This window comes from Bombina bombina, chromosome 5, assembly GCF_027579735.1.
Source record: "Bombina bombina isolate aBomBom1 chromosome 5, aBomBom1.pri, whole genome shotgun sequence".
Classification (NCBI taxonomy): Eukaryota; Metazoa; Chordata; class Amphibia; order Anura; family Bombinatoridae; genus Bombina; species Bombina bombina.
In genome coordinates, this window is record NC_069503.1 from 112,985,436 (window position 1) to 113,012,090 (window position 26,655).

The 26,655-nt window shown below is 35.0% G+C and overlaps 1 pseudogene; it reads left to right on the top strand.

Moving 5' to 3' along the window:
* Window positions 1-4,205, top strand: part of LOC128660022 (oocyte zinc finger protein XlCOF6-like) — a 116,275-nt pseudogene extending 112,070 nt beyond the window's left edge.
* Window positions 4,206-26,655: the final 22,450 nt, after the last annotated feature.

Below are 26,655 nucleotides of genomic sequence, written 5' to 3' on the forward strand. Positions count from 1 at the left end.
ATGCAATTGGTTCAATTTTTCCCTCCCTTACCATATTCGGAAAACTGAACACCATTGGTCCTAGCTGTTTACATGTAAATAGCGGTTATTGAGGGGGTGGATATCTATAAATCATGATAACCTGTTATCTACCACATCCAAACCCCAACAGCCAAAGACTCCTATTTACATGTAGACATTTGGTGACTCTATTGAATGGGAGGAAGCTTGGGGAAATAACTCCCCTCGTTTACTATCCCTGACTTTCTTTGAGGTGTTTGTTCATGTAAACAGAGCATGCTAAACAAAAGGCTTTATTGCTTTTGTAACTGAAACAGGGCATTAAAGCAAAGGTTCCTGTATTTTTCATGGCTAGTTAATATGACTAGAATATTATACCAGTACATAAATATGCTCATACATACAAACAATATATACATAGAAATGGAACTATAACATAAGCAATTTCCCAAACTGTAACATGGGTTTGGGAAACTTTGCCCCTCCTGGTAGGAATGTATACACTATACATCACTAGCTTATGGATTCTTGCCAATTACATGAAAGAAAATACTACTCCCCCCCTCTGTCCTTTTAGACTGATCATGTCCAACAACTGCCTAACCTCAGACGTCTGAACTTAGAACACCTGCAACTCCAACTTCCCCTGCCCTGACCTCGCTCATGGAACACCCATAACTACACTTAAATGACTACCTTGTTCCCAGTGAGTGTTGCCCGCCCCGGAACTGCCCCTGATTTGTGTGCTTAATTTTGCAGTAAATATTATTAAACTAATAAAGTTTTTGGCTGTTTATATAAATCAAACAACCACAGCTGAAAGCTTAAAAGTATTGTAAAATCACTGCTTCTTACCCTCTGAAAACATCTCACACTGATTAATAGTCTGTGATAATTAAGACATCATGTTCTAACCCAACTTTTTGAGCATGAGCCGGGCAGCACTGTATATGCAGTTGCTTGTGCAATGTTAAATGAGGATGGTGGGTGCCACCTCTCTTGCCCAGAATACAGATGTACTTGTTCCCTGGCTGAGAAAATTATGCAACATACTTTGTCGTCATTTTTTTAATTTGTGATTTACAGGTAAATACATTTAAAAATAAACACAAAATGTAAGACATTTTGTTGCGTATAAAAGAATATGATTTTTTATTTAAGATGGATTATATTATAAATAATAAATATTGTTATTTTTCTTGATTTCATTTCTTTTTATGTAGACAAACACATGAATCATTCATATCCATCCTTCACTACAGGAAGCATCAGAATGATACCACAGACTCCAACATTTTTAGACACCAATGACTATTCACAAACATTGGGGAAATCAGAGCAGATATTTAAAGAAGATGGTGAATTGGCAGGAACTGGGCAGCAATCATGTACAGAGAGTAATTTAGTCATCAAACAAGAGGACAAGAATGATGCCTTATCTAGTGAAATGATTATCCCTGAGGATAAGCCACAAACATTTACTGAGCTTTCAAACAAATTTAAAGAAGAGAAAATTCTACAGTCTAGCCAAATGATTCATACAAAGGAGAAACCTTTCAAATGTACAGAATGTGAGAAAAGCTTTAGATGTAAGTCTTTTCTCCTAGAACACCACAAAATTCACACAGGTGAGAAACCAAACGCATGTACTGATTGCGACAAATGTTTTATACAAATTAAAAAACTTATAGCTCATGAAATGACCCACACAGGGGAGAAACCATTTAGCTGTACAGAGTGTGGAAAAAGTTTTACACAAATGGATCATCTGAAAACTCATGAAAGGATTCACACAGAAGAAAAGCCTTTCACATGTACAGAGTATGGAAAAAGTTTTACAGCAAAGGGTAGTCTGAATAAACATGAAAGGATTCACACAGGAGAAAAGCCTTTCACATGTGGAGAGTGTGGAAAAAGTTTTACACAAAAGAGTAATCTGAAAAGTCATGAAAGGATTCACACAGGAGAAAAGCCTTTCACATGTGGAGAGTGTGGAAAAAGTTTTACAGAAAAGAGTCATCTGAAAAGTCATGAATGGATTCACACAGGAGAAAACCCTTTCACATGTACAGAGTGTGAAAAAAGTTTTACAGCAAAGGGTAGTCTGAATAAACATGAAAGGATTCATACAGGAGAAAAGCCTTTCACATGTGGAGAGTGTGGAAAAAGTTTTACACAAAAGAGTCATCTGAAAAGTCATGAAAGGATTCACACAGGAGAAAAGCCTTTAACATGTACAGAGTGTGGAAAATGTTTTACACAAAAAAGTGATCTGAAAAAGCATGAAAGGATTCACACAGGAGAAAAGCCATTAAAATGTACAGAGTGTGGAAAATGTTTTACACAAAAGTGTGATCTGAAAAAGCATGAAATGATTCACACAGGAGAAAAGCCATTCAAATGTACAGAGTGTGGAAAATATTTTACACAAAAGAGTGATCTGAAAAAGCATGAAAGGATTCACACAGGAGAAAAGCCTTTCACATGTACAGAGTGTGGACAAAGTTTTACAGAAAAGAGTCATCTGAAAAGTCATGAATGGATTCACACAGGAGAAAAGCCTTTAACATGTACAGAGTGTGGAAAAAGTTTTACAGCAAAGGGTAGTCTGAATAAACATGAAAGGATTCACACAGGAGAAAAGCCTTTCACATGTGGAGAGTGTGGAAAAAGTTTTACACAAAAGAGTCATCTGAAAAGTCATGAAAGGATTCACACAGGAGAAAAGCCTTTAACATGTACAGAGTGTGGAAAATGTTTTACACAAAAAAGTGATCTGAAAAAGCATGAAAGGATTCACACAGGAGAAAAGCCTTTAACATGTACAGAGTGTGGAAAATGTTTTACACAAAAAAGTGATCTGAAAAAGCATGAAAGGATTCACAGAGAAAAGCCATTCAACATGTACAGAGTGTGGAAAATGTTTTACACAAAAAAGTGATCTGAAAAAGCATGAAAGGATTCACAGAGAAAAGCCATTCAAATGTACAGAGTGTGGAAAATGTTTTACACAAAAGTGTGATCTGAAAAAGCATGAAATGATTCACACAGGAGAAAAGCCATTCAAATGTACAGAGTGTGGAAAAAGTTTTACACAAATGAGTGATCTGAAAACTCATGAAATGAGTCACACAGGAGAAAAGCCTTTCACATGTACAGAGTGTGGAAAAAGTTTTATACAAATGGATTATCTGAAAACTCATGAAATGAGTCACACAGGAGAAAAGCCTTTCACATGTACAGAGTGTGGAAAAAGTTTTACAGGAAAGAGTGATCTGAATAAACATGAAAGGATTCACACAGGAGAAAAGCATTTCACATGTACAGAGTGTGGAAAATGTTTTACACAAATGAATTGTCTGAAAAAGCATGAAAGGATTCACAAGGGCACAAACCTTTCACATGTTTAGAAAATGGAAAAAGTTTTTTTATTGAAATACGGCATCACAAAACACCAAATATTTACACACAAATAAACTTTACAAACTCTCTAAATAGAACCATCAAAAAGAATCCCACTGTAAATAATACTTTCTAAATCCCAGTTATAAAAGCCCCAGATTGGAAGTGCTCTCCTGCTGTCTTTGTTCCTCTATATATGTGCACCTTAGTTTCTCTCATATCAATGTGATAGAATACAAACAGGACACAGGAATATACAGATCTGTTCTCATACTGACCAGTTTACACAACCATTCACCCCCAAATCACCCCAGTGTTGTTTATTAATATGCCAGTATTATAGTAGTTGTACATTTCATTTACATAAACGAGAAAATAATTATATTTACAGAATAAAGGAGTCTTTATATGAATAGAGTGTTAGACAATTATATAAACAAGAACATCAGTCTCAAATGATTGACATCTGGGAGATATATTTAATGTGCACATCATGTGGATAAACCTTTTCTTATAGCAATAGATGCTTAGCATAGTACATGTTATATACCAGAGGAATTACTGAGGGGAAACTGATTATATTTCGTGAGACACAATATCAGTAATATACGTGATCATAATCAGTTTAATTTAAATGGCTACTATAACTAAAGGGAACATTATATGTCTGATAAATCCCTTTGTATCAAGAGCACAAGTGTTAGGTATATTTATACCATTGTGTGCAGATATCATGTAATGCTCTTTTTGACTATATAATGATGTAATGGTTTTTCCTGCAAATAAAAAGTGATTGTAATCCAGACCAGTATTTTGTGTTTTTTGTATAATTATAAACACAATATCACAGAATAATTAGGAAAACATCATCAAATACAGAAGCCAAATCTGACAATGAAAGTTAAATGCTGATAATTCAGAGCAGCAATTTTACCCAACTTTCCAATTTACTTCTGTTATCTAATTTGCTTTGTTATTTTAGTATTATTTGTTAAAGAGTAAACCTAGGAGGCTGATATGAGCTTAGAGGCATGCACGTGTATTTAGCACTCTATGCAGCAGTGTTTGTAACTATGTATAACAATGCTATATATGTTGTTGCAAACTCTGCTGTCTGAAGACACATGCACGCTCATGAGTTCACATAGGGTTACTCTTTAACAAAGGATACTAAGAGAACTAAGCACAAATGATAATATAATTATATTGGAAAGTTGTTGGAAATGTCATGTTCTTTCCAATACATTTGTTTAATTTTCACTTTACTGTCCCTTTAACAGTACATAAAACAATATCAAATTAACCCCCCAACTTACACCAACCCAGATTATTAATTACCAGCAAGACTTTATACACAGACATTTTCTGTTACTTAAATTATACTTACATGTATAGGAAATTACACTTTCATGATTCAGATATAATTTGTAATTTTAAGACACTTTTAATTTCACTTCTATTATCAAATTGACTTTGTTCTTTTGATAACCTTTGCTGAAAAGAATATGTACATATTCCCAGCAGCAGAACTGTACTACTGGGAGCTGACTGCTGATAGGTGGCTACATACATTTGCCTCTTGTCATTGGCTCACAAGATATTATCAGCTAGCTCCCAGTAGTAGTAGTGCCACTCTAGAGCTGACGTTGTAGGAGTTAAACACATAGTTATATAAAAGAATAAATAAATAGGGGTGGGCCCTTGGGCTAATGGAAATCAGTGATATAGATATTATAACACTCTGTAACAAAGGTGAACAACTGAATACAATAAACAGGATGATATAATAAAATAAAAATATTTAAGTCCCATATAGTGAGAGGGTGTGTGGCCATGTGGGCTTCTGTTACATTATATCCTTTACAGGGTGTTGTTTTTATCTACTATAAACCTGATATTTGGTGCTTCTTATACTGTGATATCGCATCCTAAACCATTACAGTTTGAGCCACACCGGAGGCCGTCTGCTGGGTGACCGTTAGATTCCAGCCTGCTCCATTTGCACCAAGAGGGGTGCATCATCAAATGTGAGTGCAAATTTCTCATATATCATCTTACAACAGTATACACAGTGCTAGACCATGTGGCGCTTCTGTTTCTTTGTGTCATCTACATAGTTATATACAATCAGTGGTAAAATAATAAACTGATCTCATTTATTACAGCATTTTTGCACCTTTAAATGACTTTAAATAATAACAGATAATTAATAAAATTATATTCTAGGTAATCAATATCTTATTAAATTTGTCACAATGTTATCTTCATTAAACAAGGATTCACAACAAGATAGCACAAAGCGAGATCTGATTAAAGGGACACTCAAGTCAAAATTAAACTTTTATTATTCAGATAGAGCAGCAATTTTAAACAACTTTCCAATTTACTTCCATTAACAAAATGTGCACAGTCTTTTTATATTTACACTTTTTACATCACCAGCTCCTATTGAGCATGTGCAAGACTTCACAGACTAAGTATATACTATCAGTGTGGGATATATAGCTATTTGTAGAGAGAGAGAGTATGTATTCTATAGGGTTAAGTGAATGGAAGGATGTGCTGATCAGTGTTTGCAGCTGTTTGTTTAGGAGAATGAAAGTTGTGTGGGAGACTATCTATAAATGAGGAAATGAGCTTGGGGTGGGGTAAGGGATGGGGTGGGTGGGAAACTATCTTCCAGAGGATACCTGATTGCAGAGGCCAGTGGGACAGCTGAAATATTCAGGTCTGTGAATTTAAAGTATAATACATATAGTCCCATTCTATGGAGTAAAATTACTTTTCAGCATTAGCTGTCAATAAAGCAGAATCAAACTTAGAATGTGAATTCTTAGTAGTTAGTTTATTCCAAAGATGATCTAAAATTAAAAAGGCTTTACCTATATTTTTCACAGAATTTCTACCAAGCATAAAGCCAGATTGAGCAATATGAATCAAGAAGTTTAAATTTTTTTTCAATCTCTTTGCAATGTTTTACATTAAAAGTTTGTAATATTTTTTTACTAAGTAAAAGGATCTGAAAGATTAAGGGATTCTGGGTCTTTCTCTTTCTTAAGATTAAAAGTTATAGTAGAGGAAGGAAAATATAAAGATTTCAAATCCTGTTCAAAATAGTAAGGTACACATAAAGACATCTGGTATCATTTGTAGTTGCTTAATATGTTCAACCTCTTTTAAAGGGTGACTAAGATAACCTCCCTTTAAAGTGTTGTCCACATTATATCAGTTTTATCAAAATTAATTTTGTATCCTGAGAACAAACTGTATTCCTGAATAACTTCTAAAATAAAGGGATGCTATGCTGAGTTGCACTCAGAAAGATCATTCAATTGTCAGTGTAAAAAGATAATACTACATTCTAACCCCTTATATGGATACTTTTCATTACCTGTCATAGATAAATAGCTAATGGATCAATAGGAATATTGAAGAGGAAAGGAGAGAGTGGAAACCCTTGTCTTGTCCCTTTCAATAAAAATATTTTTTTAGGTGAGGCAAGTCTGTTAGTCAATAAATTTGAAAAGGGATTTTTGTATAATAAGTGTAGAACATTGCAGAAGTGGCCTTTAAATCTAAAATGATCTCAAGTAGAATAAACATAATCCCATTCTATGGAGTTGAATGCCTTTTTACCCTTGGTTGTCAATAGAGCAGAATCGAACTTATGATGTGATTTATTTGTAGTTGGTTTATTCCAGTGATGATCTAAAACTAAAAAGTCTTTACGTATATTTTTCACAGGATTTCTACCCACCATAAACCCAGATTGAGAAATATGAATCAAGAGGTTTCATTTTTTTTTCAATCTCTTTGCAATGTTATACATTAAAAGTTTGTATTATTTTTTTATTAAGTAGAAGGGTCCATAAGGTGAGAGGGATTATGGGTCTTTCTCTTAAAAATTTATAGTAGAGGATAATAATCCACCATACAAGGCCTTGGAGAACAAAATCAGACATGCACACAGAATATAGCCCAAGTCTGCTCTGTTTATTATTAACAGTGCTGTGGTTATATAGTATACATCACATATATTTAAATTGCATCATACACGCCGCCTTATTGCAACATAATCAGTGGAAAGTTACAGAACTTTAGACATAAGATTGTTTATGTAAAGAACCAAAAACTGGGAAATGCTGACCTTGTTAAAAAGATAAGACTGAATAAAATGAGACTATGTTAAAGGAACAGTTTACCCAAATCAAGACCTATTTTTAATATAATTAACAATCAAAACTAAACCTATGTGTATGTCGCTTTTTTACTAAATAGTTTTATAACCAAGTCTTTTATTTTTGTAAAGATCCATTTTAAGCCGCTCATAACAATACCTGTTTGTTTTTTTATTGGGCTGTGCGGCCACAGGAGCACATGTTCCAGCCCCCATGGTGACGTCACTGCTAGAGTGAACACAGACCAGCACTCAATAAATGCGCATCCGTGTTCAGCAGTGATTACTTTTCTTCTGTTATTCTTTGTAAAGGGTACCAAACACACAGGCACTCTGCATATAAGAACAGGCCTTTAGTAGCTAACAGACGTTGTTTAAGGGAGAGTTGACAGGTGTGATCGACATTTTCGTAAGCAATTACTAAAACTAGATGTAATTACCTGGGGTTGTTTAGCAAACTGGTAACCTATAGGCTGCATTTTGCTCATTTACTTTCTACAAACGTTAGACCGGTGGTGGTGATCCCATGGCACGAGTGCCCAAGATGGTAAACAGAAGCACTTGAGCAGTGAGAGACAACTGCTGTAAGGGCAGGGACTGCAAGTCATCTGCTGTTTCCAGCTCCTACAAAGCCCCTGTATCCTAGTGCTGCTGGTACACAAATCAATATAAGTGGGATTATCGTGGCTATCGCACCTAAGAGACCGGCAGGGTCAGAGTGTGGACATCCAGAAGCTAACTCTGCCTACACATCAATAATCTAACTATTGGAGAAAGCTTGCAGTAGCACTGTGCACCGCTGCATCTATGAAAAAGCCTGCTACTGGGCAAAGAATGCTGCCTGTGATGTACGTCTTTCATAGATGTGGAGGTGCACAGTGCTTCTGGAGGCATACTCCAAAAGTTAGATTATTGATGTGTAGGCAGAGTTAGCTTCTGGATGTCCACACTCTGACCCTGCCGGTCTCTTAGGTGCGATAGCCGCAATAATCCCACTTATATTGATTTGTGTACCAGCAGCATTAGGATACAGGGGCTTTGTAGGAGCTGGAAACAGCAGATGTCTTGTGGTCCCTGAACTTACAGCAGTTGTCTCTCACTGCTCAATCAGCCTCTCTGCTTACTAGCCTAGACCTCGGGAGCTCAGCCTCTACTGAAGTAGCAACCTCCACTCTCTCTGCTCTCCCGGTATCAGCCCTGAGTCCTGGACTGCTCAGAGCCAGTATTTTGTCTACCTCAGCACATAGTGCTTCACATCATAGTTATTCACATCTGTGCACGACTTATTTACATATTGAATTTGATTGGAGGGGGGAGGCGCGCTAACTTCTCTTTCAGCTCAGCCCTTTCTTTAGGGAGTGTCAGCATTGTTGTAAAAATACACAGGAGCGGCAAATGTAAAATTATATTTTTACAAATGTACTTTTCGAAAAATATTAATATATATGTATTCTGCACAGTTGATGCTTTAGCTATCTGTCTATCAATTTTTTTCAGGTGACTGCACTGGCCCTTTACTCTAGAAAATGCATGGTTACGGAAATGCTGACCTTGTTAAAAAGATAAGACTGAATAAAATGAGACTATGTTAATGCTAGAAAAGGCATGGTTACGGAAATGCTGACCTTGTTAAAAAGATAAGACTGAATAAAATGAGACTATGTTAATGCTAGAAAAGGCTTGGTTATGATTAACAACCAGATTAAAATGTTATTTATCTAAGAACAGATGTCAGCAGACTAAGTTTAACAAAACAACAGCTCAGTGTTAGTGCAGAATGGCTGAATAGATATAAAATAGAGGCAGGTTGGTTACATATAGTCTTACAACAGTAGTATTCATTTAACTAAGGTAGGTATAATGACATCTGGCATCATTTTGTAACATTCCATATGGAGTTGTTCCAGGCCCGATGCTTTTTTTAAATTTTGCATGTTTAATCGATGTCTGTATTTCTTTTATGGATATACTTTTGATTAAGGAATTGCAAATCATCAGAATAAATCTAGGGCAAAGATATTTTATCCCAAAATGTCTTCCTATTCAGTTCATTTACCTGACATGTAGTATAGATATATTTATATTACTCAAGCAATGTATTACTAATATCTGTAGTATCAGTATATCTTACACCATGATTTTTTGTTTGCCTCAATCATATTATTATTTTGTTCAGTTCTAATAATCCTAGAACAATATTGGGCAGACTTTACGTGCTTTAATTTTAACGTGCTCTAACTCTTATATCTTCTTGATATAAGTCTTGCTTTTTAAATAGCTCTCTTTCTGATTTAGCTAGGATATACCTGTCCCACTTCTCATTTGTAGGGTTAGAGGTATTGTCACGATCTGCCGCTTCCAACCATGCCGCCACCGCTCTTGGATCTGTTCTCTGCTTGCTGCTTCATGTTGCCTAGCAACGTGATGCAGTCTCTCTGTGCCGGACCATTCTGATAATGTCAGACGGGTCTTTAAATTTCCAGCATCTCAGATCCTCACTGCCTGTTTGTTGGATTCATCTGTATCCTGGGTAAATTTTTTCTATGTTATCTTGTGCTTGCCTGAACTCTAACTTGATCTCTGCTTTGCCTGACAACTTTTTGGATTAACCTTTGCCTGCCTGAACTGCAACTTGAGAACTAGAGAATCTCTCAAGGCAAAATAATCTAAGAGTACTAGAGATTGCTAAAACAGTTAAACCAGAAGCACTAATTACACTTAAAGAAAACCAGTTACCTAGCTAGAAAGAGCACATAGAATCCATATAATGAGAAGTAATAACTTCACCAGAGACCTCCCTAGACCAGTGATAGTAAGGACTTTGAACTTTCAAATGAAATCACTTTTTTTAGTACTTATAAACAAACTACAAACTTACAGTTCAAGGGAGAAAACATCACTATCAATCAAGATTACACAGTAGAGACAAGTAAAGTAAGAAATGAGCTGATCCCAGCCTGCAAAGAGTTAAATAAAAAAAGGATTTAAAGCCTTTGTAATTTTCCCTGCTATAAGATCAAAGCTTATTTGCAGGATAGGGTAAAGATCTTTAGCAGTAAAGACGAAATCTATCAATTCCTGGAATCTATTAAACTCCTGGAAGGAGAGACAGGAAAGAGAAGATAAAATAGAATAGACGTGGCTTTGGGTTGGTATAGGAGTAGATAGGTGGGAGAAGGGGGGGCTTTTTCCCCCTCACTTAGCCAACTCTTTTGTCACAAAACATTAGTTATATAGGCTAGAGACACAATATTACACAATGTGATGCTGTGAATTCACCTTTTATTCTCTTTTTCACTTAGCTAACTCTTTTGTCACAACACATTAGTTATATAGACTAGAGACACAATATTACACAATGTGATGCTGTGAAATCACCTTTTTATTCTCTTTTTCACTTAGCCAACTCTTTTGTCACAACACATTAGTTATATAGACTAGAGACACAATATTACACAATGTGATGCTGTGAAATCACCTTTTATTCTCATTCACTTAGCCAACTCTTTTGTCACAACACATTAGTTATATAGACTAGAGACACAATATTACACAATGTGATGCTGTGAACTCACCTTTTATTCTCTTTTTCACTTAACCAACTCTTTTGTCACAACACATTAGTTATATAGACTAGAGACACAATATTACACAATGTGATGCTGTGAAATCACCTTTTATTCTCTTTTTCACTTAGCTAACTCTTTTGTCACAACACATTAGTTATATAGACTAGAGACACAATATTACACAATGTGATGCTGTGAAATCACCTTTTATTCTTTTTCACTTAGCTAACTCTTTTGTCACAACACATTAGTTATATAGACTAGAGACACAATATTACACAATGTGATGCTGTGAAATCACCTTTTATTCTTTTTCACTTAGCCAACTCTTTTGTCACAACACATTAGTTATATAGACTAGAGACACAATATTACACAATGTGATGCTGTGAAATCACCTTTTATTCTTTTTCACTTAGCTAACTCTTTTGTCACAACACATTAGTTATATAGACTAGAGACACATTATTACCCAATGTGATGCTGTGAAATCACCTTTTTATTCTCTTTTTCACTTAGCTAACTCTTTTGTCACAACACATTAGTTATATAGACTAGAGACACAATATTACACAATGTGATGCTGTGAAATCACCTTTTATTCTTTTTCACTTAGCTAACTCTTTTGTCACAACACATTAGTTATATAGACTAGAGACACAATATTACACAATGTGATGCTGTGAAATTACCTTTTATTCTCTTTTTCACTTAACCAACTCTTCTGTCACAACACATTAGTTATATAGACTAGAGACACAATATTTCACAATGTGATGCTGTGAAATCACCTTTTTATTCTCTTTTTCACTTAGCTAACTCTTTTGTCACAACACATTAGTTATATAGACTAGAGACACAATATTACACAATGTGATGCTGTGAAATCACCTTTTTATTCTCTTTTTCACTTAGCTAACTCTTTTGTCACAACACATTAGTTATATAGACTAGAGACACAATATTACACAATGTGATGCTGTGAAATCACCTTTTTATTCTCTTTTTCACTTAACCAACTCCTTTGTCACAACACATTAGTTATATAGACTAGAGACACAATATTACACAATGTGATGCTGTGAAATCACCTTTTATTCTTTTTCACTTAGCTAACTCTTTTGTCACAACACATTAGTTATATAGACTAGAGACACAATATTACACAATGTGATGCTGTGAAATCACCTTTTATTCTCTTTTTCACTTAGCCAACTCTTTTGTCACAACACATTAGTTATATAGACTAGAGACACAATATTACACAATGTGATGCTGTGAAATCACCTTTTATTCTCTTTTTCACTTAGCCAACTCTTTTGTCACAACACATTAGTTATATAGACTAGAGACACAATATTACACAATGTGATGCTGTGAAATCACTGTTTATTCTCTTTTTCACTTAGCTAACTCTTTTGTCACAACACATTAGTTATATAGAGTAGAGACACAATATTACACAATGTGATGCTGTGAAATCACCTTTTATTCTCTTTTTCACTTAGCCAACTCTTTTGTCACAACACATTAGTTATATAGACTAGAGACACAATATTACACAATGTGATGCTGTGAAATCACCTTTTATTCTCTTTTTCACTTAGCCAACTCTTTTGTCACAACACATTAGTTATATAGACTAGAGACACAATATTACACAATGTGATGCTGTGAAATCACCTTTTATTCTCTTTTTCACTTAACCAACTCTTTTGTCACAACACATTAGTTATATAGACTAGAGACACAATAATACACAATGTGATGCTGTGAAATCACCTTTTATTCTCTTTTTCACTTAGCCAACTCTTTTGTCACAACACATTAGTTATATAGACTAGAGACACAATATTACACAATGTGATGCTGTGAAATCACCTTTTATTCTCTTTCACTTAACCAACTCTTTTGTCACAACACATTAGTTATATAGACTAGAGACACAATATTACACAATGTGATGCTTTGAAATCACCTTTTATTCTCTTTTTCACTTAGCCAACTCTTTTGTCACAGCACATTAGTTATATAGACTAGAGACACAATATTACACAATGTGATGCTGTGAAATCACCTTTTATTCTCTTTTTCACTTAGTCAACTCTTTTGTCACAACACATTAGTTATATAGACTAGAGACACAATATTACACAATGTGATGCTGTGAAATCACCTTTTATTCTCTTTTTCACCTAACCAACTCTTTTGTCACAACACATTAGTTATATAGACTAGAGACGCAATATTACACAATGTGATGCTGTGAAATCACCTTTTATTCTCTTTTTCATTTAACCAACTCCTTTGTCACAACACATTAGTTATATAGACTAGAGTGACAATATTACACAATGTGATGCTGTGAAATCACCTTTTATTCTCTTTTTCACTTAGCCAACTCTTTTGTCACAACACATTAGTTATATAGACTAGAGACACAATATTACACAATGTGATGCTGTGAAATCACCTTTTATTCTCTTTTTCACTTAGCTAACTCTTTTGTCACAACACATTAGTTATATAGACTAGAGACACAATATTGCACAATGTGATGCTGTGAAATCACCTTTTATTCTCTTTTTCACTTAGTCAACTCTTTTGTCACAACACATTAGTTATATAGACTAGAGACACAATATTACACAATGTGATGCTGTGAAATCACCTTTTATTCTCTTTTTCATTTAGCCAACTCTTTTGTCACAACTCATTAGTTATATAGACTAGAGACACAATATTACACAATGTGATGCTGTGAAGTCACCTTTTATTCTCTTTTTCACTTAACCAACTCTTTTGTCACAACCCATTAGTTATATAGACTAGAGACACAATATTACACAATGTGATGCTGTGAAATCACCTTTTACTCTCTTTTTCACTTAACCAACCCTTTTGTCACAACACATTAGTTATATAGACTAGAGACGCAATATTACACAATGTGATGCTGTGAAATCACCTTTTATTCTCTTTTTCACTTAGCCAACTCTTTTTTTCACAACACATTAGTTATATAGACTAGAGACACAATATTACACAATGTGATGCTGTGAAATCACCTTTTATTCTCTTTTTCACTTAAACAACTCTTTTGTCACAACACATTAGTTATATAGACTAGAGACACAATATTACACAATGTGATGCTGTGAAATTCCGATTATCCTAGTATGTGAAGGTATAATCTAGATTTTATTAAAGACACAGAGACGAGTATTTTTATGCATTACTCTTTCTTTACTACTCAATGCAGCCTTTTAAAGAACAAGATATATAAGATAATATAACATACACATAATAAGAACATAACATAGACTTATTATAGTGAGAAAAAACAGCCAATCAGCACAGAGCATAGACTATAAACAGAGCACCCAATTAACATACTTCCTCTTTCTAGTTGATGCTCAAAAGGAATAAAATATTAAACATCATAAGAAAACCAAAAAGTCCAAAACAACAGAGGGTAATAAACGCCAACTTCTTGTAGAAATGATGGACGAAATCCCATGGGATGTTGAATTTGATAGAAGATAACGTAGATGTCCAGGATTCAGTGAATGAAGGTTGAGATTTCTGAATTGACGGGAAGAATCCAGAGGATGAGAAAGGATTGGATTCACATGGATACTGTTAAAAAATATAAGAGTTAGTAACATATAATGACGGTTATTAGGGTGGGAAAAAACACCATTATCTATGTGAGGAGGGAAAATACTCGTCTCTGTGTCTTTAATAAAATCTAGATTATACCTTCACATACTAGGATAATCGGAATTTTATTACAAGACCAGAGACTCCTATTTTTATGCAAGTTTAAAGTAGTTAGGAGAATAAATTAAGCGAGGCATGTTGAATGGGTCTGAAATAAAATTGTTTGAAGATGGAATCTGAAGACCAGTCTGCAGCATTTAAAATCTGTTGGAGAGGAGCCGCTTTTAAAAAGGCTTTCGAAGCAGCGGAACCTCTGACAGAATGAGCTGAGAAAGAAATGTTAATACCGGCTTCTTTCATGACCCATTTAACCCACCTAGCGATAGAGGTAGAAGTGATAGGAGCATAGGGGGGAACAAAAGAAATAAGCAGTTGATTATGGATAGGTTTCCTAAATATCAGAGTTCTAGATTCGTATGACTTTAAGCATTCGACCACACACAAAGAGGGTTCAGAAGACAGATAAGGATAAAAGATGGAAGTAGATAAAGTTTTTGTTCTGCGAGAAAGGAAGAAGGTGACTCCTTCAGGGGAGAAACGTTTAGAGTTCCAATCTAATGCTTTTACATCCGATACCCTTCTGAAAGAAATAAGGCATAGAAGGGTAGCGAGTTTAGCGGAAAGTTGTTTTAGAGTCAACAAGTTATTGGCTGGCCAGGATTTGAAAAGAGAAAAAACTAAGTCTACATCCCAGAAAAATTCGTGTTTGGGAACAGGAGGACGTTTTAATCTAATGGCTTTAAGAACTCTACAAACTAAAGGGTGTTTACCGATAGGTGAATTATTGATTAGATTATGTCTGGCAGAGATAGCCGATCTATGGACATTAATTGTTCTGTAAGCAAGGCCTGAATCAAATAGATGTGACAGATAATTAATGATTTCGGTTAAATCCGCAGAAAAGGGATCCAAATCCCTTTGCAAGCACCAGCTAGACCATTTTGACCATGCGGCAAAATAACATCTGCGGGTACCTGGAGCCCAAGAGTCTTGAATGAGGGATCTAACTCTCTCCGAAAGGCCTCGGAGAGACCAGGGTCCCCTGAAATTGTCCAAGCTATCAGAAAAAGAGAGCCTTGGAGAATTAGACTGTGAAATTCGCCCTCCGGATTGACTAATAGGTGAGGAAGTGGAGGAAGAAGAATTGGAAGACTGGTGGACATCTCCAAGAGGGAGGGATACCAAGATTGGGTTGGCCAAAGGGGAGTCACTATAGTTAGGCATAGGAGATCCCTGCGGACTGTTGAAATTGTCCTCGGGATCATAGAGAAAGGAGGGAAGGCATAAGCTTTCTTGGGGGGCCATGGTTGCAGGAAAGCATCTATGGCCGCAGCTTCCGGATCTGGGCGCCAGCTGAAGTATGGATAAATCTGGAAGTTGGTCCTGGATGCAAAAAGATCCAGGCAAAAGGGACCTCTGAGAGATTGGAGGATTAAAAACATTTTCCTGTCTAATTTCCAATCGCTCGAATCTGTCAGATGACGAGATCCCCAATCTGCAGCTGTATTTGATAGACCTGGAATATATTCCGCTTTGATAGAAATATTCCTGTCTAAACAAAGGTGAATAAATTCCTTGGTAATGTTGGACAAATTCCTTGATTTGGTGCCTCCTAAACGATTGAGATATCGTACTGCTGAAATATTGTCCATGCGAAGGAGAATAGAAACTGGAGAAGAAAATTTGGCAAAACTTTTGACTGCAAACGAGCCAGCCAATAATTCCAAACAATTGATGTGGAAACGTTTCTCCTCCAGTGTCCATTTGCCACCGGTGATGGAAGGGCCGCAGCGTGCACCCCAGCCTGAAAGACTGGCATCGGATTCTATAATGAAATCCGGAGTTCTGCCAAAGATGGCTCTCCCATTCCAGGCTTCTAAATGAGAGAGCCACCAAGACAATTCTTCTTTGGCTTCTAGGGACAAAGGAATCAAATGAGAATAAGAAAAACCTTTCCTCAAATGAAGAATCTTTAGTCTCTGAAGTTCTCGGTAATGTAAAGGGGCAGGAAAAATAGCCTGAATAGAGGATGATAGTAACCCTACTATTCTGGCTATGGTTCTGATGGGAACTAAATCTTTGGATAAAGTTTTGGTAATTTCTTTTTTGATATTCTTTACCTTGTCTGAAGGAAGACTCAGAGTAGAGAGTATTGAGTTGATTTTGAAGCCTAAGAAAATCAAAGACTTTGTGGGTAAGAGAACTGATTTCTGTTTGTTCACAATAAAACCTAATGATTCTAATAAAGAAATTGTGGTAAATAGATGATTTTGAAGGGAGTGGAAATCTTGGTCCATAATCAAAATATCGTCCAAATAAATTATTAGACGAATTCCTCGGAGTCTCAGCCAGGCCACTACAGGTTTCAGTAGCTTGGTGAAAATCCAAGGAGCAGAGGACAGACCAAAGGGAAGGCAAGTGAAATTCCAAAACTGGTCTTCCCAACGGAAAGTCAAGAATTTCCAATGTTCTTGGGCGATTGGAACGGTTAGATAGGCGTCTGTGAGATCCAATCGAACCAACCAATCGTTTCCTCTTAGACATTCTCTTAATAAGTGAATACCTTCCATTTTGAAATGATGGTAAACTACAAAGGTATTTAACGTTTTTAGGTTTATGACAGGTCTGAATTGATTGTTTTTCTTTTTTACCAAGAACAAATTGCTTAGGTAAAAATCTTGAGGTTGGGAGACTGGAAGAATTGCTTTTTTGGAGAAGAGAGAAGAAATTTCTCTCTTGACCAAAAGAGAGTCTTCTTGAGAAAATTGAATTGGATGGGGAAGACAGACTTGAATTGGGGGAGATATGAATTCTATGAGGATACCTGATACAGTTTGTAAAACCCAAGGGTCTGAAGTAATTGCAGCCCAATTTTGAGTAAACAGGGCGAGTCTGCCTCCAATTTTTTCTGGGAAAGAAAGGATGTAGGGAGGAAATGAAGAACTTACCTGGAGCTTGTCTAGCTCTGGCTCTGGTCCTAAAACCTCTCTGAGTCCAGGGGCGACCTCTTGTTGGAAAAAAGGAGGAAGTGGATGGATCAGAGTAACCTCTCTGGAATTGAGATTGAAACTGGTGTTGGTATTGTGATTGTTGGGGATAGTAATGAGACCTGGATAAGAAGGTTTGGCGGCTGGGAAAGTGGCCTCTGCCTCTCCCGGGCCCTGTCGGAGAAACCCTGGTTGGGGTAGAAAATTTTCTTAACGGATGTTTTCACTTTATTTAGGTTAGAGAAAGTATTTACGTATTGGCTTAAGTCCTTTAAGTAAGAGTCTCCAAACAAAAGACCCTTGTTGTCTGAAGCAATATTACTTGAGGAAAAATCAGAAATTTTCGGGTCTATTTTCCTCAAGATATTACGTCTTCTTTCTCCAGACATTGCGCAATTCGTATTCCCAATAAAACACAGGAGTCTTTGAACCCATTCTCTGACCACATAGGGGTCCAAAGGGCAATTTTCGGCTACGCCTTGTTCAGATAATTCGAATAACTTAGTGAGGGGACCAACTGAATCTAAAAGTTTATCTTGGCAAATTTTCCAGGATCTATCTATTCCTTTTTTCAATTTATATCCTGGGGAACCAATGAATTTTAAAATTTTGGGGTCAACTTCAGGGGTGATGGAAGCGTTCTTTGGTAACAGGGGACGAGGACATTCGGCTTTCATTTTGTTGCAGGTTTGCTTTTTTAGGGGTTTACGTAATTGGTGGTCAATAAATTTAGCTAAATCCAGGGGGACACACCACTCGGCGGACCGGGGATGGTGTAAGTCGTCAGGTTTAAACCTAGGGTTACCCAAACAATCTAAAAAGTCCTCTTCATCCTCACTGTATTCAAAAGATTTTCTAGCTTTCTTTTTTGGTTTTTTAGCGGCCGGGGAGCCATCGGAATTATCCGAATCATTGAAATTGTCTGAATTGATATCAGTGTATTCGTCACCATCTGATTCCTCAGAATCTGAAGATGGATTATCAATATTAGCTTTTGACTTAAATTTTAATTTTTTGCATACATGAGTATCCCCTGTTTGGTTACCCTCAGGGTGCAGGGTTCTACTAACAGCGGTTTTTCTTCCTTTGCTGTGAGGAATATTAGTCTCAGTTAAACATTGGCGAGACTTTTCGATAAGTTTTTTGCTTGCTTTATAGGCAATAGATGGGTTCTTTCTTTTTAAAGATATTTTTCTTTGTTTCTCTCCCATCAAAGAGGTCATTTTATTAAATAAATTATTCATAGAGGAGTCAATCATCGATTGTACTGTATGTAAGGTCAAGGGAGGTGATTTAGATTGAGCTTCAGACATTGTTTATAATGTTTGTGAAAAAACAATGTGAAGTAAAATTAAATATTAAATAAATTGAATATCAAATCTCCCTTATAAGCAAAATTTTTATGTATAAACTTTGAAATATATATAATTGAAAGGGCCTGGCAAAACAGACTATTGAGAGGGCAAGCAAAATATTTTTTCCTGAGGTAAAATATTTGGTTCAATTAGTTAACCTTAGTACGTTTAGTACAGAAATTATACTCAATGTAATTGTAATGTATTATAACTGCCAGAAGATGGCCACAGAAGCTGAGGAGAAAACTTCTATAATAAAATGCAGGAAATGTCAGGACCGAGTGGAAAAGATACAAAGTTACCACTCGGTTCACAGCAGAGGTACAGCTGACAGGAGGCAGGGTTATTACGTCGGCGGTAGTGGGCGGGAGGGACGGCCCACAAAATGGCGAACGGACTGGGAGAAGAAAAACATGCAGGAGGGGAGAAAAACACTGAGCGAACAACGGAGTTAGCAAAGTTTGAAGCAGAATGTCAGTAGGTGATAAGTTAAAGGCTCAATAGAGGCATAAAATATAAGTATAAGGGAAAAAGAAAAACCGGAAGAAAAATACACATGTAAGGGGGAAAAGTTATAGTTACAAATGGAGTAAACAGAAAAACGGAAAAATGATAAAGGGATAAAATATCTATAAAGACAATAATGATAACGTTTATTAATAATATTATGACTGCACTACTTATCTGAGTGAGCAGCAAAAAGAAAGAGGAAGTATGTTAATTGGGTGCTCTGTTTATAGTCTATGCTCTGTGCTGATTGGCTGTTTTTTCTCACTATAATAAGTCTATGTTATGTTCTTATTATGTGTATGTTATATTATCTTATATATCTTGTTCTTTAAAAGGCTGCATTGAGTAGTAAAGAAAGAGTAATGCATAAAAATAGGAGTCTCTGGTCTTGTAATAAAATCACCTTTTATTCTCTTTTTCACTTAGCCAACTCTTTTGTCACAACACATTAGTTATATAGACTAGAGACACAATATTACACAATGTGATGCTGTGAAATCACCTTTTATTCTCTTTTTCACTTAGTCAACTCTTTTGTCACAACACATTAGTTATATAGACTAGAGACACAATATTACACAATGTGATGCTGTGAAATCACCTTTTATTCTCTTTTTCACTTAACCAACTCTTTTGTCACAACACATTAGTTATATAGACTAGAGACACAATATTACACAATGTGATGCTGTGAAATCACCTTTTATTCTCTTTTTCACTTAGCCAACTCTTTTGTCACAACACATTAGTTATATAGACTAGAGACACAATATTACACAATGTGATGCTGTGAAATCACCTTTTATTCTCTTTTTCACTTAGCCAACTCTTTTGTCACAACACATTAGTTATATAGACTAGAGACACAATATTACACAATGTGATGCTGTGAAATCACCTTTTATTCTCTTTTTCACTTAACCAACTCTTTTGTCACAACACATTAGTTATATAGACTAGAGACACAATATTACACAATGTGATGCTGTGAAATCACCTTTTATTCTCTTTTTCACTTAGCCAACTCTTTTGTCACAACACATTAGTTATATAGACTAGAGACACAATATTACACAATGTGATGCTGTGAAATCACCTTTTATTCTCTTTTTCACTTAGCTAACTCTTTTGTCACAACACATTAGTTATATAGACTAGAGACACAATATTACACAATGTGATGCTGTGAAATCACCTTTTATTCTCTTTTCACTTAGCCAACTCTTTTGTCACAACACATTAGTTATATAGACTAGAGACGCAATATTACACAATGTGATGCTGTGAAATCACCTTTTATTCTCTTTTTCACTTAGCCAACTCTTTTGTCACAACACATTAGTTATATAGACTAGAGACACAATATTACACAATGTGATGCTGTGAAATCACCTTTTATTCTCTTTTCACTTAGCCAACTCTTTTGTCACAACACATTAGTTATATAGACTAGAGACACAATATTACACAATGTGATGCTGTGAAATTACCTTTTATTCTCTTTTTCACTTAGCCAACTCTTTTGTCACAACACATTAGTTATTTTAGTTAATTTAGAATAGGGCAGGGAATTTTTTTTATTTTGGGGGTTTATTATTTTATTAGCGGGCTTAGAATAGGTGTAATTAGCTTAAAAATCTTGTAATTTTTTTTTATTTTTTGTAATTTAGTGTTTGTTTGTTTTTTGTAATTTAGTTTAGTTAATTTAATTGTATTTTTAGATAGATGTTTGTAGTTTATTAAATTTATTGATAGTGTAGGTGTATTTGTAACTTAGGTTAGGATTTATTTTACAGGTAATTGGGTAATTATTTTAACTAGGTAGATATTAAATAGTTAATAACTATTTAATATCTATTATACCTAGTTAAAATAATTTACAATTTACCTGTAAAATAAATATTAACCCTAACATAGCTACAATGTAATTATTAATTATATTGTAGCTATCTTAGGGTTTATTTTATAGGTAAGTATTTAGATTTAAATAGGAAAATTTTAGTTTATAAATGAATTAGATTAATTTAATATAAATTTAGTTAGGGTTAGATAGAGTTAATATAGTTAATATAAATACTATAGTAACTATATTAACCCTAATATAATTAGGGTTAATATAGTTAATATATATAATGTAATACCTATATTAACTATAATATACTTAGGGTTAATATAGATAATATAGCTGGCGGCGGGGTAGGTAGATTAAATTAGGGGTTAATCATTTTAATAGAGATGGCGGCGGTGTAAGGGGCTTACATTAGGGGTTAATAATTTTAATATAGATGGCGGCGGTGTTAGGGGCTCACTTTAGGGGGTTATAGATATAATATAGCTGGCGGCGGGGTACGGGAGTGGCGGTTTAGGGGTTAATAGCTTTTTTATTGTTAGGCTAGTGAGGGGGGATAGCGGATAGAGGGTTAGACAGTGCGGGCTATGTTAGGGAGGCGTGTTAGACAGTGCGGGCTATGTTAGGGAGGCGTGTTAGACAGTGCGGGTGTTTTAGACTTTAGTCAGGTTTTATAGGCGCCGGCAGATTCTAACGTGCCGCAAGTCACTGGCGACGCCAGAAATTTGTACTTGCGCAGATTTCTGGACATCGCTGGTTTGTGAGACTTACGGCACGTTAGCATCTGACGGCGACTTATATGGGATGGCTCGAGTTGCGAGCTGAAACTGCGGGCGACGCCGGTTCCCTCGCTTGCGCCGCAAACTGCGATCTATATCGGATCGCGCCCGTGATGCTGTGAAATCACCTTTTATTCTCTTTTTCACTTAACCAACTCTTTTGTCACAACACATTAGTTATATAGACTAGAGACACAATATTACACAATGTGATGCTGTGAAATCACCTTTTATTCTCTTTGTCACTTAACCAACTCTTTTGTCACAACACATTAGTTATATAGACTAGAGACACAATATTACACAATGTGATGCTGTGAAATCACCTTTTATTCTCTTTCACTTAGTCAACTCTTTTGTCACAACACATTAGTTATATAGACTAGAGACACAATATTACACAATGTGATGCTGTGAAATCACCTTTTTATTCTCTTTTTCACTTAGCCAACTCTTTTGTCACAACACATTAGTTATATAGACTAGAGACACAATATTACACAATGTGATGCTGTGAAATCACCTTTTATTCTCTTTTTCACTTAACCAACTCTTTTGTCACAACACATTAGTTATATAGACTAGAGACACAATATTACACAATGTGATGCTGTGAAATCACCTTTTATTCTCTTTTTCACTTAGCCAACTCTTTTGTCACAACACATTAGTTATATAGACTAGAGACACAATATTACACAATGTGATGCTGTGAAATCACCTTTTATTCTCTTTTTCACTTAGCCAACTCTTTTGTCACAACACATTAGTTATATAGACTAGAGACACAATATTACACAATGTGATGCTGTGAAATCACATTTTATTCTCTTTTTCACTTAACCAACTCTTTTGTCACAGCACATTAGTTATATAGACTAGAGACACAATATTACACAATGTGATGCTGTGAAATCACCTTTTATTCTCCTTTTCACTTAACCAACTCTTTTGTCACAACACATTAGTTATATAGACTAGAGACACAATATTAAACAATGTGATGCTGTGAAATCACCTTTTATTCTCTTTGTCACTTAACCAACTCTTTTGTCACAACACATTAGTTATATAGACTAGAGACACAATATTACACAATGTGATGCTGTGAAATCACCTTTTATTCTCTTTCACTTAGTCAACTCTTTTGTCACAACACATTAGTTATATAGACTAGAGACACAATATTACACAATGTGATGCTGTGAAATCACCTTTTATTCTCTTTTTCACTTAGCCAACTCTTTTGTCACAACACATTAGTTATATAGACTAGAGACACAATATTACACAATGTGATGCTGTGAAATCACCTTTTATTCTCTTTTTCACTTAGCCAACTCTTTTGTCACAACACATTAGTTATATAGACTAGAGACACAATATTACACAATGTGATGCTGTGAAATCACATTTTATTCTCTTTTTCACTTAACCAACTCTTTTGTCACAACACATTAGTTATATAGACTAGAGACACAATATTACACAATGTGATGCTGTGAAATCACCTTTTATTCTCTTTTTCACTTAACCAACTCTTTTGTCACAACACATTAGTTATATAGACTAGAGACACAATATTACACAATGTGATGCTGTGAAATCACCTTTTATTCTCTTTCACTTAACCAACTCTTTTGTCACAACACATTAGTTATATAGACTAGATACACAATATTACACAATGTGATGCTGTGAAATCACCTTTTATTCTCTTTTTCACTTAGCCAACTCTTTTGTCACAACACATTAGTTATATAGACTAGAGACACAATATTACACAATGTGATGCTGTGAAATCACCTTTTATTCTCTTTTCACTTAACCAACTCTTTTGTCACAACACATTAGTTATATAGACTAGAGACACAATATTACACAATGTGATGCTGTGAAATCACCTTTTATTCTCTTTTTCACTTAGCCAACTCTTTTGTCACAACACATTAGTTATATAGACTAGATACACAATATTACACAATGTGATGCTGTGAAATCACCTTTTATTCTCTTTTTCACTTAACCAACTCTTTTGTCACAACACATTAGTTATATAGACTAGAGACACAATATTACACAATGTGATGCTGTGAAATCACCTTTTATTCTCTTTTTCACTTAGCTAACTCTTTTGTCACAACACATTAGTTATATAGACTAGAGACACAATATTACACAATGTGATGCTGTGAAATCACCTTTTATTCTCTTTTTCACTTAGTCAACTCTTTTGTCACAACACATTAGTTATATAGACTAGAGACACAATATTACCTAATGTGATGCTGTGAAATCACCTTTTATTCTCTTTTTCACTTAACCAACTCTTTTGTCACAACACATTAGTTATATAGACTAGAGACACAATATTACACAATGTGATGCTGTGAAATCACCTTTTATTCTCTTTTTCACTTAACCAACCCTTTTGTCACAACACATTAGTTATATAGACTAGAGACACAATATTACACAATGTGATGCTGTGAAATCACCTTTTATTCTCTTTCACTTAACCAACTCTTTTGTCACAACACATTAGTTATATAGACTAGAGACACAATATTACACAATGTGATGCTGTGAAATCACCTTTTATTCTCTTTCACTTAACCAACTCTTTTGTCACAACACATTAGTTATATAGACTAGAGACACAATATTACACAATGTGATGCTGTGAAATCACCTTTTATTCTCTTTTTCACTTAACCAACTCTTTTGTCACAACACATTAGTTATATAGACTAGAGACACAATATTACACAATGTGATGCTGTGAAATCACCTTTTATTCTCTTTCCCTTAGCCAACTCTTTTGTCACAACACATTAGTTATATAGACTAGAGACGCAATATTACACAATGTGATGCTGTGAAATCACCTTTTATTCTCTTTCCCTTAGCCAACTCTTTTGTCACAACACATTAGTTATATAGACTAGAGACACAATATTACACAATGTGATGCTGTGAAATCACCTTTTTATTCTCTTTTTCACTTAGCCAACTCTTTTGTCACAACACATTAGTTATATAGACTAGAGACACAATATTACACAATGTGATGCTGTGAAATTACCTTTTATTCTCTTTTTCACTTAGCCAACTCTTTTGTCACAACACATTAGTTATATAGACTAAAGACACAATATTACACAATGTGATGCTGTGAAATCACCTTTTATTCTCTTTTTCACTTAACCAACTCTTTTGTCACAACACATTAGTTATATAGACTAGAGACACAATATTACACAATGTGATGCTGTGAAATCACCTTTTATTCTCTTTCACTTAGTCAACTCTTTTGTCACAACACATTAGTTATATAGACTAGAGACACAATATTACACAATGTGATGCTGTGAAATCACCTTTTTATTCTCTTTTTCACTTAGCCAACTCTTTTGTCACAACACATTAGTTATATAGACTAGAGACACAATATTACACAATGTGATGCTGTGAAATTACCTTTTATTCTCTTTTTCACTGAGCCAACTCTTTTGTCACAACACATTAGTTATATAGACTAGAGACACAATATTACACAATGTGATGCTGTGAAATCACCTTTTATTCTCTTTTTCATTTAACCAACTCTTTTGTCACAACACATTAGTTATATAGACTAAAGACACAATATTACACAATGTGATGCTGTGAAATCACCTTTTATTCTCTTTTTCACTTAACCAACTCTTTTGTCACAACACATTAGTTATATAGACTAGAGACACAATATTACACAATGTGATGCTGTGAAATCACCTTTTATTCTCTTTTTCACTTAGCCAACTCTTTTGTCACAACACATTAGTTATATAGACTAGAGACACAATATTACACAATGTGATGCTGTGAAATCACCTTTTATTCTCTTTTTCACTTAGCCAACTCTTTTGTCACAACACATTAGTTATATAGACTAGAGACACAATATTACACAATGTGATGCTGTGAAATCACCTTTTATTCTCTTTCACTTAACCAACTCTTTTGTCACAACACATTAGTTATATAGACTAGAGACGCAATATTACACAATGTGATGCTGTGAAATCACCTTTTATTCTCTTTTTCACTTAGCCAACTCTTTTGTCACAACACATTAGTTATATAGACTAAAGACACAATATTACACAATGTGATGCTGTGAAATCACCTTTTATTCTCATTCACTTAGCCAACTCTTTTGTCACAACACATTAGTTATATAGACTAGAGACACAATATTACACAATGTGATGCTGTGAAATTACCTTTTATTCTCTTTTTCACTTAGCCAACTCTTTTGT